The sequence below is a fragment of the Pseudorca crassidens genome, chromosome 1 (assembly GCF_039906515.1).
Source record: "Pseudorca crassidens isolate mPseCra1 chromosome 1, mPseCra1.hap1, whole genome shotgun sequence".
NCBI lineage: Eukaryota > Metazoa > Chordata > Mammalia > Artiodactyla > Delphinidae > Pseudorca > Pseudorca crassidens.
The window spans coordinates 181,473,317-181,486,222 of NC_090296.1; positions in this window are offsets into that span (position 1 = coordinate 181,473,317).

Here is a 12,906-nt window from a genome sequence, read left to right on the forward strand (position 1 = left end):
GCAACCCGCCTGTGCAATGGCAACTCCTTTAGAGAAAGCCCACCCTGTGTGAGGGGCGTTTTCCCCAAGGCATTCTTCCAAAGGTAGAGGAATATGGTTTGTTTTGTTTTGGGTTTTTTTTGCAGTACTTGGGTCTCTCACTGTTGTGGCCTCTCCCATTGCGGAGCACAGGCTCCGGACGTGCAGGCTCAGCGGCCATGGCTCACGGGCCCAGCCGCTCCGCGGCATGTGGGATCTTCCGGGGCACGAACCCGTGTCCCCTGCATCGGCAGGCGGACTCTCAACCACTGCGCCACCAGGGAAGCCTGAGGAATATGTTTTTATTCCTCTTTCTAATAGATGTACATGTACAGAAGAAAAAGAGAAAAAGGAAGGACTCGTGTAAAATAATCTATCACCATATGGCACTAATCACTCATCTTAAGAGAGTTACGGAAGTATGTAAGAGTGGGCTACAGTGGACTCAGGCCAAAGCTGGCCTTGATCTAAGGCCTGGGGTGAACTTTCATTGTATTTCTAGATATTTTTTAGGTGGTATGGTAGATCTAAGCAACAGATGACTTAATTTATAATTGAGATTTTACTTATTTATCGGTTATTAATTTCTGATATGATGAAGGAGTTTTATTCAACAAAACTTACAACTATTTTGGGAAGCAATTAATTCATAATTGTTTAATCTATGACCGAGCTAAGCAAAATAGTGACAATACATCCGAAAACTACCACGTGAAATTTCCCCAAGTACTTCTTTGATTAGGAAGGCTCTCCTGCTCAAAGCTCTTTAGTGAGTCTCCATTCCTCAGGATAATATTTCAACCCCTACTTTAGCGAGTTTCCAGCATTGCCTGGCCTTATCTTGCTAAGCCTGATCTCCCACTCCTTCTCTTGGTGAAACCTGGGCTTCACTCACCCAAAGGTGCGGCCTGACAGAGCAGAGACAGCAGAGAAAGGGGTCCAGCACCTGCGTTCTGGTCTTGGCTCCCTCCTAACTAGTTGTGTGATTAACAAGCACCTTAACTTCCCCTGGGCTTGGTTTCCTTACAAGAGCACTGTAGGCACGAGGCCATGTGATTCCAAGTCCCCACACACCCAGACCCCGACTCCACCAGAGCACCTTACACTGCGGTCTACACTCTCACTGTAGATCCTTCCGTTTCTGTCTTTCCCAACATTGCTCCCTCCTCGTTTCCTTTCATCGAATGCTTTTCTCCGTCTGTTTTTCACAGATTGCTTCCTCTATTCCACCCTGGAATATTGAAGGTACTTGTCCTCAGCAAGCCCGTCCTTCAGTTTCCTGAATGAGCTCAACTCTGACCACAACTTCCTTTGATGCCCCCATGCTGACGTCTGCCACCTCCATCTCTAGCCCCGAAGGCCCCCTGCGTTCCAGTTACACATTTCCAGCTCCCCCAGGCTCTCCACCGGGGAGTCTCAGGCACCCACCCCTCCCAGCGTTTCCAAACCTGAACTCATCATCTTCCTCAAGCCAGTTTCTCCTTGACTTTGCACATAACACTGAAATTTGAAGACCTCGTTCTTTCCTTCCCTAAGTCTTTTCCAATCATCCTAACCTCAAGAGTCAAGTCCATTTTCAGAAAGAACTTATTATACCTTGTTTCTTTCACAATTAACTTGCCCCATATTCTTATTTCTTACTCCCCAAGTAAGTTATTAGGAGCACTTTCTAAAATTTTTAATTTTATATTGGGGTAGAGTTGATTAACAATGTTGTGTTAGTTTCAGGTGTACAGCAAAGTGATTCAGTTACACATATACGTGCACTGATTTTGTATTTTCCACAATTATTTGCCAAACGCTGGTCTTCAGAAAGCATTTTTCTCTGTATTGATTATTACTAACGATCCTGTCTTATTAATGCCAGATTTGTCTTTTCTTTCTAGTGCTGTTCTTATCCCACCAGAGAGAGGTAAGAGCTCTTAGCCCTCTATTTCTTTATGTTCATGATAAGGAATAGAGCTGGCATAATTTCTTTTTTTTCACTGCAAGTCTGCTTCCCTTATTTATTTTTTCATATTTAAAGAAATAAAGCAAGATGTCATAATGACATTATAGTAAATGCTGTCATGACAAGCATCTATAGTAAAGAAATCCTAGTCTTGTTTATGCTTCCACAGCATGTCCATTTTAATTAATCTTGCAAGAGGAACTCAGACAAATTTTGGTTCTCAAGACTACAATATGAAAACACAGGCTCCAAATGCCTTGGAATGGTTTGGGAAAGCTGATGGGAGAGATATGTTATTAAGATGAACTGGTGGCTTAAGAGCTATTATAGTTCATGATTCTGCTTCAGATTGCCTAATATTTTCTGCAGAGGCTCGAGCAAAGATTATGGCTACATTTCTGTGGTCAGTGGAAAAGCCTGGTGTGAAATCTGAAACTAGGAATAAATGAATCTTTTTAAAAACTAAGATTTGGGTTGGGATAAGTATCCTACAGTACACTGGAAATTTCATAGAACTTAGCTAATCTGCTCCCAGGAGACTTTTAGAGCTTCCTGCCAGGTTGCAAATACCAAGAGGATGGACTTTCTGGGGGTTATTTCTGTGTTGCACTTATGACTGACAAAAAGAAAAAGTAAAATGTTGGTACAAATGAAAAGTTGTTTAGCAAATTCCTCTGGGCCAGGACAGAGACTGGACTGGAGTTTAGGGTATACTGTTTATTTAGCACTTAAATTTATAGAACAAAACCTTAGTTCTCAATGAAAATTATATAACCCACTGGAAAGAAAATAGTTACTCATCATGTTAAGAATTAACCATTTCTCTAAATGCTTGTAACATGGTGAGAAATATTCTATATCAGCCTTAACTTTTAACTGAAGAAGATCCAGTTGGTCAAATATATTCAGCCATACCTTTTGGTCTCCAACTCCTCAGGCTAAGTTTACTGGAAGAATTCAAAGGACATATTGGAAGACACTGAATAGAAGATGTGATAGGAACAGATTTAACAAAAGAACCACACTACCTTCTGATTTCTTGGGCTTTTGATATGTATGAACTTAGTTCCTGAAAATTGGGCCTTGGAACAAAATATGTCTAACTGTCCTTCCATTAGGCTGAACAAGTAAAATTAATAAAAGCCTCATACGCTTCTTTGGGCTGACAGCACTGGAGAACCGAACCCAAAAGCTGCAGCAGCGGATGATGATCTGAGAAAACCAGATTTGTGACGGGCTGTGCAGTCACGGTTTCTGTTCCCACGTATGCCACTTCCTTGCGCTGACAGTGAAATGGGCTGGACCCCGCCCCCTACCCCTCCAGAGCCAATGAGGCCCTTGGTCTGCGTCTTTCAAAATAAAACTCAAATCAAGTCCTTTTCCCCAATTTTGCCAGTGTGTGGCTACAGGTGACCTCTCCTGCCTAGGCAGGTGTTGGGTGTGACCATGACTGCCCCATCCAGTCCTCAGGCAGGTCCAGTCACCAGGAGGACCTGGAGATTCAGGGCTGTGGCGTGGAAGGTCTTGGCCAAGCACAAGGCAGCCCCATGTTGCAGCTGGGGTTCAGCTGTTCTGTGACAGCCGCCAGGGCCATTCATCCCTCGAAGTCCCTCAAATTTGAAGTTCTATTCAAGACGTTCCTCATTAAATGTCCTTTCATATAGCAAAACCAGCAATGCTATGATATGCCAAGCCACAGCATGAAGTTACTGTGATCTGCACCTGTAAAATGGAATGTCACTTCATAAAGCCCCAGACCAAAGAAAAAAAAGCTACCGTTAAATTTCCCCTAAGTATCCGGCCAGCCTCCTCCATCACAGTTACCTTCTCTTGACTGTTGCCATGGATCCCACTGTTCCCCTGGCAACAGAGCTTTGCCCCTCACTCTCAATTTCCCAATTTGACTCCATGCTATGTTTTCCATGTCACTTGCTCCACTCCTTCACTTTGGGTTGTTTTATTTCACTCTATTGTACTACAAAAGTGTTTCTTCCTATATCCAACTTTGCATATTTGCTTTCTTTCCAGTTTCAGCTCACTTAGCTCTGGCTACACTGATTCTTAGAGCCATCCATCTGCACTTCCAAAGCATTTACGTTTCTTTCTGTTGCACATAATAGAAGCCACCTCTTGAGCGGCTCAAGCAAGAGAAGGAATGAAGTGGAAGGATAGTGGAATATATCACAGAATTCCAGGAAGAACTGAACAAATAAAACTTCAGAAGGGAAGAAAGAAGGGCAGCTCTAGTGATTTCAGGGACAAGACAACATAAACTTCCTTTCTTGAGTATCACCCCCAACATTATTCAGCTGCAAAGACTCCTACCCAGGAGACACTTGATTGAAAATTCTGACTTCCCACAGAGAAGAACCTGATTGACCCAGTTTAGCTCTGGTTGCCCAATGGCCCAGTCCTGCGTGAAGGACTTAGAGCCAAGAGGACCGGCGTTTTGTAGAGACTCATTTGCTTTCTCTGGAGAAAGGTCTGGACATCAAAGTCATTTCCCCAAGAAAGAGGAATCCTTGTGAGCTAAGAAGACGTCCCAAGCATAGTAAGTTCTTTGAGTAGCTAGATCTCAGGCACACGTTTCTGGTATCTGCTTTGTGTAGTATACATTTAAAAAAAATATGTTTCTTCCCTGGGCTAGACTGGTAAGCTTTTCCATGTGGAAATGGACTGCATCCTTTCTCTTGTCCCACTTAACTGGTGAGCTTCCAGTAAAGGCCTAACCAAGTCAGCTAACATGATGCCAACTATCGAAGGGTAGGCTTCACTTGGCTAATTTTCCTCTCCTAATACTTAATAAACACCCACCATATACCAAGATACTTTCAAGCCATTGAGTATTTAAAGATAAACTAGATATGACCCCTGTCATTAAGACATAATCTAGTAGGTTTTCTGTATGATTAATGTTTAGGAGGGAAATGAATTAAAGATAAACAAATCATTATCAGACCCATTTGGAGGGTTCTTAGAAGCTGGGCAGTTTCTGCCTGGGTTATCATATTGGATTCCACTTTAGGCAAGCATTCAGTGACTTGCCATAAAGGACAGGATTCTGATCGACTGTCTTCCCCAGCTTCCACCCTTACAATAGTGTTTCTGTTATCCACCATATCTGCCATTTGAAGTAAAAAATATATACCCCCAATTTTTTTTCTCTAACTATCCAAGATGTCATTGGAAGACTACATATGTTTCTCCACTCTGTTATCCGCAATGGCCAGCAGTCCAAGGGGCGTGGCCAGGTGGGCTTCTATTACTCCCTGGACAGCCCAGGTTGATTCCGGAGGGTGTATGGCCACAGGTAGCCAAACTCTGAGTATCCCAAACAAAAGGTTAGAACTGCGGAACAGTCTCCCTGTAGCTTCTGGCACAGCTTCGCATGTTCTATAGAGGCTTACTTTTACTGAACTCAGGTCTGGCTGCTCGCCGATCGGAAATCAATACCAAGAGAGGCACATGTTGGTAGAAAGGAAAATTACTTTTAATCAGAATGTTGGCCATCTGGGGAGAAGGTGGACTCATGACCCCCAGAAACCAACTCCAAAGATTCTGCTCAGCCCTGAAAGTTTTTAAAGGGCAAAAGGGAAGTACTCCCAGTTAATCATTGAGATAGGGGGTCAGACTGCATGCAAGCTTGTCAACTTCTTGTGATCTTTCTTTAGATGCCATCTTGTTCACAGAGTTTGTTCGTGAGAAGGCTGAAGGGGAAGGTAGGGAAGACATCTGATCCTCTGTTAAATACTTATTCTTCATTTCTACTTCTTTGATCTATGGAAAGAACCAACAGATTAGGTAAGGTATTGTGTGATCAAAGATTTGAATGGTGTGCCAGGGCCAGAGCAGAGTAGAGCATGAGGGCACCTGGTTCCATCGACAGATGAATGGATAAAGAAGATGTGGCACATATATACAATGGAATATTACTCAGCCATAAAAAGAAACGAAACTGAGTTATTTGTAGGGAGGTGGATGGACCTAGAGTCTGTCATACAGAGTGAAGTAAGTCAGAAAGAGAAAAACAAATACCGTATACTAACGCATATATATGGAATCTAAGGGGGAAAAATATGGTACTGATGAACCTAGTTGCAGGGCAGGAATAAAGATGTAGACATAGAGAATGGACTTGAGGACACGGAGTGGGAGGGGGAAGCTGTCGTGAAGTGAGAGTAGCATCGACATATTTACACTACCGAATGTAAAGTAACTAGTGGGAAGCAGCATAGCACAGGAGATCAGCTCAGAGCTTTGTGACCATCTAGAGGGGTGGGATAGGGAAGATGGGAGGGAGACTCGAGAGGGAGGGGATATGGGGACATAAGTATGCATATGGCTGATTCACTCTGGTGTACAACAGAAACTAACACAGTATTGTGAAGCAATTATACTCCAATAAAGATCTCTTTTTTAAAAAGTTAGTTACAATGTAGCTTTGCTCAATTGACAAGAGAAGGGGTTTCCTGCTGAGGGCCTTTACTGCAAAAAGTTGCTTCCATTACTGTATATTTTGTTTCAACATACAGATAAAGATGCTAATGTAATGAACTGCCACAGGTTAATCAGTTGATGGCTCCTCTAGTGGTTTTTGTTTCTTTAAACAAGTGGATGAATGAACAGATTTGGCCTTGGGATGCCATTCAGCTCAAAGTTGGTGGCAATCGCAAATGGGTTTAATAAATGAAAGAGATATTTTGGCAGAGCCCATTGAGGTAAATAAAGATTAAGGTCCTCGCCAGCATCATAGAGTATATTAGATCCTCTACTTTAATTGCTTCTTATGAATGGAAGGTATACAGGAATTGGAATTTTAATTTGTACATCTAAGCTGTGCTCTTGAAGGAGAAAGTCTTTGTGACCTTATGGATTTGAGAAAAAAACTTAATAGGGTATAGCTGTAACTGGCATAAAAGTTATGTTCCATGGCTGACATTGCTGCTTTTTGATGCTTGCTGTCAAATGAAAAGCAAGACATGAATCCCTGATTGATTTTTCTGTGCGTGCATTTGCAACAAATAAGGCTGAGTCTGGCTGGAACCGTGTGATGTTCAGAAACAGCAGAAACATAATCAGTCTCTGTTCTGTCTCCCATTGTGAGTTCTAGGGCTATTGGGAGCTTTAACAGTTTTTACATCTCTTGCTTGATAATCAGACAGACTGCACGTTCTGTAGACATACAGTCATATTCTATGTCAAGCCCTGGGGGCTTCCAGCATGAATTAAGAAAGCCCTAGAATGGTATTGGCATTCATTTTCAGAAAAGCAAGGAGAAGACATAAAGAGCGTGGCTGGGGTGCAGGCTGGGGTAACTCCTTCACTTCTGCCCTGTTATCATTTCCACGGTGCTATGTTTGCTGCCACGCCCTCGAATGTGTTCTTTGATGATGGAACCTCTTCATCTGACTCTGGGTGTTCATGACTTATTCTGCCCTCAGCTCATCATTCCTCCTGAACCACAGCTGTGGTGCAGTTACATCTCCGCCTTTGCTCACATAATTCTCAGACCATCTTGGCTATCCAAAGATAAACAGCTTGATTTGAGTTATCAAGCAATCTAATCTTCTCTGCTTGCATCTCTAATTTCCAAAAATGAGTTCATTCCTCACAGTATATAAATAGGTATTTGATATATATCTGACATATGCCTGAAAAATCTGGTATGTGTACACAGCATATGAGAAGCCACATAGTACAATGCAAAAGAAAAAAAGCATTAGACAAAAAGATAAAAAAGACAAAGGAGTTTGCTTCTAACTAATTATGTGACCTTCAGTAAATAAATAATGTATCCTCTTTGAACCTCTCATTTCTCATCGTTGAAATTCACTAACAAGATATTATAAAAATCAAAGGAGATAATCTATAAAAAGTGTTTGAAAACTATTAAGACCTGTATAAATGGGAGGTAATATTTTAGTAACTACTTTCATCTGAAAACATTGATGGTCACTAGGAAAGATCAAGAAATGAAAGGCACAGTACCTGCTTTTGTGGGATTTACCACCTAGCCAGGAAGATCACACCTATACAGGTATAAGGTAATTAGTCAAGCAAGTCATTATAAACTGATGCATACAATGTAGACAGATGGCATAGCACTTGATAATAGTTCAAAACACTTGAAATCCTATACACATTAAATGACTACACAAGCATCATGTTTTATTAACAATAAGCAGGATCATCATCTTTACCGCTTCCCCGTCATGCAGGTTATTTTACGGATTGTCTCTGTCCTTCTTTACATCCTAGTTTAGGTTCAAGATAAGTCGACATTTATATCTGTCATTTATTTAGTGCCTTTCTATGTCTTGTTTACCAATATATCCCAACGCCTAAAACAACGTCTCAGTAAACATCATTGAATGAATGGATGAATCGGTTAATCAGTCCAGGAGAAAAGAAGCATCTTTCCATTTGGGTTCACACACGTATTCTGTAATTCTGGAGAAAAAAATTAAAACAGTGGAAGAAAGATTGACATGTGCACACGTGCGTGTGTGCGCGCGCACACACGCGCGCGCACACACACAGACACACACACACACACTACCTTGATCATATGGAGGCGTATCAGAATTGAAGAGGGCAAGTGTGGGGCTGGTAGGCAGACTGATAAAGCCACCCAGATAACTCTGTCCATCTCTCCCATCCACTGAGAACCGCTGTCTCACATACTTAAGGCTCCGTCTCTCTAACATGGGGTTCCAACAAAATGGAAATCTTTCTTGAACAGTCTCCTGCCTTCAATTTTTCCTAATTCCTTTCAGCTGCCTAGCGCCTCATGCTATTAAAACACTTGCTTAATGTCAGTGTGTGAATTTACATCTGATTGGATAATCATTTCTTTTAACCTGCATATCGTTCTGAGCATAGTTGGAGGTATGTAAAGCAAGCTCTTAACCCATTGATGTTTACCTATTGCTAGTAATGATCAGTTCAAATGAAGCTATTTTCCGTGAAGATAAACTACTCTAATCAGTTTCAGTGTAATAGTTAACCCCTCAGGCCAGAGCATATGGTTGTCATTGTGCAGCTGTGCTGATAGAATAGCTTGGCCCTTCGGAATGTTTGTTCCATTTTTATGTAATTGCTGGCCACCCATTATCCATAATGGATAATCATTTTTCTTCTTTCCTTCTTAATTTCTAAGGAACAAAACCTGCCCTCCCTTTCTTATTGTAAACAGTTTGAGAAAAAGCAAAAGGTAAAGAATAAGAATACTTCATTGTCTCATGTCTACCCCAGTGCTGAGCTCCCGCCCTGGACTGTTTTCAAATATTTCTGCAAAAAAAGGCATTTTCCTAAACCAAGATGTTATACATAGAACCCAAACACATAGTCTTCAAGGATAAGGCATTGCAAAATGGCTCACATCCCAAAATAAGAACAGATATGGTTGGAAATTACAACGATCTTCTTATTTTAAATGGAAATACCAGCAGATGTCACAAGAAACATATAGCACTAGGCACAGACAAATAAAGAGCTTTTCTGGGGTGTGGAGTAGTACAGAAGGAGCGTCCACCTTGGACTGTGTGGGGAACAGTGGCCCAGGGGTTCGGCAAGGAGTTTGCTGAGTCTAACTCCTAATGAAACAATATTAACCATCTTGACTCGGTAATTTAAACATTTCTTGTCAGGCACTTTCAGGATACTATCCATAAAATTATATTTTTTTCACAATAGGTTGATCCCAGACATCTTTTCAAATGTGCTTGCCGTTGAATTTACACATTGTTATAGGTTCCTTCTTTGAATCCCAGAGTGAAACAAAATAGGCAGCAAAAATGGGACAGGGAGATGGTGTCCACGGGCATTTTCCACTCCTGAGGTCTCCCAACCCTGTGCTGGCTTGTTAATTTCTCACTATAGTCTGTCAAAAGAACGGAGATGTTATTTGACAGCCCACATATTTTTCTAAAGCCATATTTTTGTACATTTCCCTGATTTCCAAAAATATGACCAATGTTATTCTGGTAGAGGTATTTTTCTCCCTGAAAATGGCAGTAACATAGTAAATGTTCTCTTGCCCACGTGCTACATGGAATCACGCTATCACGAGATATAAAGAAGGCAATCACAAGTCATCTTTCCTTAAGTGATACTTACCCTTCCCAAATAGCTCACTGGGGGCCATGACAGGAATAAAATGCTTTCTATCTACACAAGTATTGTTTCTAAGGATGAAAGAGCCCTGAAACCCTGACTGGCATTCGAGTTGGAGGTACTGCCAATATGTGGGAAAATATAGGACGTTACATGCTGATACCACCAGTAAGAGTTCTGAAAGGCATGCTTGTAATGAAAGAGCTGCATTTGGAACAGCCCAGACTGTGGACTAAAATGGTCTCCACGTGGCAGCGGTTATTTGTGAATGAAGTGTCTTTCAATGAGGAGAAATCAATTTTAACAGCTCATTTATTGACGAAACCAAGTCTAATCTCAGCAGTCAGAGTGCTTTCTTGGAACAAGGACTAGAGGATTCATCTGTCTCACCTGAACACATGAAAGAAAAAAGTTGCTCATAAAAAATGTTTATGACCCCTCTGCTCCTGGAGCTGGGATGAGCTAATACTTGATAATGAGTTAACAGGGGATTTGGGTGACTAGAGTGCCTATTAACATTTCCCACCCCTGCTGGATTCTGTGGAGTTAATATTATTCAAATATGCCTAAAACTGAATCCTTTAATGGCCAAATCATAGATTCATCAAATGTCTTAATTCCACTAACCTTCTTTAACTCTACCCTTTGCTTTGGCTATGCTGGTTCATTTACCATCCCAACGCTGTGCCTGGCATTCCTCCGCCTGTACGTCTGAACTTACACACAGCCAGGTGACGGCAGACCCAGAGGTGTGTGGTGCACAGCAGATGCAGTGGCCCTGAACAGGTCCCTCTTCCCTGGGACCAGGTACCTACTCCCCATGCTTCTCCGCTGAAGTCCTGCTCGTCCTCCTGGCTTCAGCTTTATTTATTTGTTTGTTTGTTGGTTTGTTTATTTTTATTGAGATATAGTTGATTTACAATATTTTGTTAGTTTCTGGTGTACAGCAAAGTGATTCAGTTATATATATATGTATATATATTCTTTTTCATATTCTTTTCCATTATAGTTTATTACAAGATATTAAACATGGTTCCCTGTGCTATACAGTAGGACCTTGTTGCTTATCTATTTTATATATAGTATTTTGTATCTGCTAATCCCATACTCTTAATTTATCCCTCCCCCCTTTCCCCTTTGGTAACCGTAAGTTTGCTTTCTATGTCAGTGAGTCTGCTTCTGTTTTGCAAATAAGTTCATTTGTATCATTTTTCTAGATTCCATGTATAAGTGATGTCATATATTTGTCTTTCACTGTCTGACTTAATTCACTTAATATGATAATCTTTAGGTCCATCCATGGTATTGCAAATGGCAGTATTTCATTCTTTTTGTGGCTGAGTAATATTCCATTGTATGTATGTACCATATCTTCTTTATCCATTCATCTGCTGATGGACGTTTAGGTTGTTTCCATATCTTGGGGCTATTGTAAATAGTGTTGCTGTGAGCATTGGGGTGTATGTATCTTTTCATATGAGAGTTTGCTCTGGGTATATGCCTAGGAGTGGGATTGCAGGACCACTGGCTTCAGCTTTTCTGTAAAGTCCCTCCTAACAAATCTAGCTGTACCTCCTCTCTTGTGTCTGATTACCTCAGTCACAACTATGGCACAGACCAAGTTCTGTTAGTTGTTAACAGGTGTCTGTTGAGAGTCACAAACTGATTGGAAGCACCCAGGCAGAGTCAGAATACCCCTTTCACTTCCCACTACTCCACAGGTTTCTTCACCTTAGTTACTGATATCAAGCCAAAAATGTAGACCTCATTCTTGTTCTTTCTCTATTTATGTCCTGTCTATATCCAGAGAGTAAATCCAGTCAGCTCTGTGATCAAAATCCATTTCTAGTCCTACTTTTTTGCACCATCTCATTGGCTATCTCCTTAGACCAAGCCACCATCCTCGCTCACCTGGGTAGCTGCCACATCCCCACAGATGGACTCCTGCTTTTACTCTTTTCCCTTGACAATCCACCTTTCACATAGCCTATATCCTCTCCTCCCACCCCTGCATCGTCTATATGTGACATTTTTTAGCTTCCTAGAATCTGAATCCCCCTGCCTACTTGGGCGAGAACACATCACTGTGTGAATCTTAGTGAGAGACAAGACCATACGTCTTCCAGTGAGTTACTCTGAGCCCTGGTAGTGTTACCGAACACAAGTTCATGTGTTCAGTGCACAGTGAGGCCAAACAAACCGAAACGTCAGAGTTTGGAGCAGAGAAAGGTTTATTTCAGGGCTGTGCAAGGGGGCGGGTAGCTCATGCCCAGAAAACCCGGAACTCCTCCGAAGGTTTCAGCAAAGCACTTTTAAAGGCAAAGTGGAGGGAAGGACGTGGTTGGCTGTTGCAAACTTCTTAATGTCAGAATCCTTTCTTTTTGCAGCTGTCCATGTAGGTCAGGTCACAATGTTCCTGTAAACCTCCAATGGGACAAATGTTATTCTCTGTTCTGCACCTTTTTATCTCTATGTGAATGGACTCTTAAAGGTCAAAGCCTTGAGAATGAGCTATCCTGTATGTTTCTGGGTGTAGGCAACGTTCTTTTACAAAAGGTGCACAGCCAGCATGACTGAGCACAGGAAAAGGAGCAGATCTAATATGGAATCAGATTTGTTCTTCCTGATTGCCGTAGTGGCTTACTTGCTTCCGTATTAGATGACTCAACCCATATTCAACAGTGGACTATATTAAATGAGGCTGAGATGGGAGGTACTTTGGTAAAATTAAAAATAAGAAATTCAAATTCCTCAGCATTAGAAATGCTGGAGTGAATTTACTCTTGTAAGTTGTCCTATTTTTTCACCCTCAAGAGTGCCTA